Source organism: Phytophthora infestans, genomic scaffold (genome assembly GCF_000142945.1).
Source record: "Phytophthora infestans T30-4 supercont1.397 genomic scaffold, whole genome shotgun sequence".
NCBI lineage: Eukaryota > Oomycota > Peronosporomycetes > Peronosporales > Peronosporaceae > Phytophthora > Phytophthora infestans.
Window position 1 is genome coordinate 15,116 of NW_003303362.1, and position 3,028 is coordinate 18,143.

Sequence of the window (3,028 nt, forward strand, 5' to 3'; positions counted from 1 at the left end):
TGGTGAGCTCACTTTCACGTGGAACGCCTTGTGGCGTGGCGTAGACGCCAGGGTTGTACCCAGTACTTGGTGAAGTGGAGGGGTTACCCTCACTCACAGAAACTCATGGGAGTTTGAGGCTATCCTCCGGCAAGATTGCCCTGACGTCGTTGACGCTTACGACCGGGCACATCATGTGCCGAAGCGCCACCGTGGCGTGCGACAGCGTCGCCAGGCGCTGGGCGCCTCCCACTAGAGTAGGGAGCGATCAGGTCAGTAGTTGAGCTCAGGACCCGTGGCTGTAGCAGCCAGCTCGTACGTATGAGCGGTGCTCGCAGCGGGAGCAGGAGGTGGAGAGACCTCGCAGTATTAGGGACATGGTCCCGAAGGAAGCAGGTGCTTCGTGTTGTGCTGAACAAGGTTCAGGCACAAGCGTCTCGATAGACGCATAGTTGTTTTGAAACAACTTGCTCGATGAGCATGATTCAAATGTGGATGCGCTGTAACAGCGAAAGTGGTGTCCCGGACGGGGATCGAGCCACTGGCCTTTGGCTTGACAGGCCGGAGCTCTACCATTGAGCTATAGATCAGGGCGATGCCCGTGCGTCAGTCCGAGAACGGACTACTCATGGTATGAGAGGGCTGCGCCCGGGTGGATTTGAACCACCGACCTGTGGCTTCCAAAGCCAACGCTCGACAACTGAGCTGAAAAGGGCGTTGCCCTTAAGCTTGTCCATTTAAGGACAACAGTTCATGGAACGAGAGGGCTGTGCCCTGGTGGGTTCGAACCACCGACCCTGTGACTTCCAAAGCCAACGCTCGACCCCTGAGCTAAAAGGGGATTGCCTTTAAGCTTGTCCAAGCGTGGATAATCGTTCATGGAACGAGAGGGCTGTGCCCTGGTGGGTTCGAGCCACCGACCTGTGACTTTTAAAGCCAACGCTCGACCACTGAGCTAAAAGGGGATTGCCTTTAAGCTTGTCCAAGCGTGGACAATCGTTCATGGAACGAGAGGGCTGTGCCCTGGTGGGTTCGAACCACCGTCCTGTGGCTCTCAAAGCCAACGCTCAACCATTGAGCTAAAAGGGTGTTGCCCTTAAGCTTGTCCAAGCGAACAATCGTTCATGGAACGAGAGGGCTGTGCCCTGGTGGGCTCGAACCACCGACCTATCGCTTGTGAAGAGAGTGTTCAACCGCTGAGCTGTTGTCGACGACTCGAATGAGGCAAGAGCATTGCTCTAAGCGGTTTGCAGCTCTTGGAGTAGGCGCGGAGCGCGAGCGTAGGTATGAGACCGCTTGAGAGCAAGATGCGCGCTGCGCTTGGAACATTGGGCCGTGGGCCGACGACGAGAAGTTGGGCATCAATGATGCGTAGGCGTTTGTGAGCTCACGGAGCTGTACAACGCTGGTGTGAGGTGTAGTAACCTCCGCCGTCTTAACAAGACGTGCCCTCGCTGAGGAGAGTTTCGAGAACAGAATGTTCTCATCTTAGTGGGGGAGAGTGTAACGGGGTTACATGGTGTGGAGCACACAGGGGTACGAAGTACCCGGAGAGTTAACAAACTCTCAGTACATAAGCTGGAGAGTTAACAAGGTCTCTCAGTACGTTGGCCGAAAGCCACACGTTATGCATTTGATTAGGTTTAACTATGGTAGACAGTTAAACCAATACATTTACCCCTAGGCGGCTTGGCCGCAATAATAGTAAATAAAACAATTCTGGTTTTGAAGCATAAAAGTTAAGGTATTAGCTTTGAGCCCTGGTCTTGGGCTGTAAGTGTCCTTTGGATAAAGAACTTAATATTAGTGACTCTTTGAGTCGAACGTCTTCCTCTGACGCTAAAGCTACGGCAGCCCGCTGCAATCACCGTTGATAGGTGGGTGAGGTGCCTTCAGCAGTGCTGAATGCTTTGCACTCGCCACCGAAGGTTTAGAACCCTCGGTCCCATCGTCATATTCTTCGTAGGCCGGTTCCGACCCCGCAACATCATCGAGCACGTCGGCGAGGTTCCTCGAAAGAGTCCTGGTCGCCCCGCTCAGCCCCGATGATAGCGTGGCCGTCTCCGGCGTCGCTGCGCCTGGCTCTGGAGCCGGCGTCCTGTCCTCGTAATCTTCAAAATCGTGGGCGTCAGGACCGATGTCCGCTTCGTCATCGAAGCTCACTGAAAGCTCGGTGGCGGCTGCAAAGCGCGCAGCCGGGCTTGAACTCTCGTTTCGAGCCCCGCCAGACTTGGCAGGCGTAACTGGTGCTGTCGGTTGTCTTTTCGCCATGTTTCTTGTTTTTGTTTTCTTGTTCTTCTCTTGGTAGCTCGTAAACTGGAAGGCCATACAAACAGCTCACAATGGTCACAATCTGTTCCCGGGTCGCGGCACAAGTTGTGGTGTTGGAATTCCCACGTGAGCTCTAGCTACAAACGTAGTTAGGACGTTCCCACAACAATACGTCTACTAGTATAGTAAACGATCGTTCGGGCGGACCTGAAGACCCCAGTTCTGCCCTTGCACCGGGACATACTGGACCCTGTAAACTACTTATATAGGCCAACCAGTAAAACTAAGAACACGCTACTAGCACGAGCAAAGCTAGCAGGTGTTATGAATCCTCGTGGTCCCAACAGCGGACGGGTACCAGGCACGGGTAAGCCTTTTACGAGGTCACCGAGTGTTCAACACTCGGTTGGAAGAATAAAAGAGATGCAATACGAGCACTCCCAGACGTGCAAATAGGCAAACATAAGCCGTCACGTAATACCTCCCGATAGTAATCGGCTAAAGACACACAGTCTCTTGGTCTTGCCGGATGAACCCTCGCTACAGAGCTTCGAGTTCACCGACAGGCAAAACACACTCAAACAAGCTTGACCAGACGCTTACCTGGAAGCCGGACGTCGCTCTGTGTGCTTGAGTGGAAATTCTGTTCTGTATTTAAGCTTTCCTTTCGGGTCTATTCCTAATAAGAAGTCCTAATCAAGTATACAAATATCAAGAGAACAATGATCCGATACAGACATTCTTGTAGCAAAGCGTCGACGCATGCATAGCTTGAGTA

The 3,028-nt window shown here is 53.0% G+C and overlaps 1 non-coding gene across 1 annotated transcript; it reads right to left on the reverse strand.

Annotated features, from left to right (window-relative positions):
• Window positions 1–747: 747 nt before the first annotated feature.
• Window positions 748–820, reverse strand: PITG_31592. The gene has a single exon. It is a non-coding gene; the product is annotated as a tRNA-Pro (tRNA).
• Window positions 821–3,028: the final 2,208 nt, after the last annotated feature.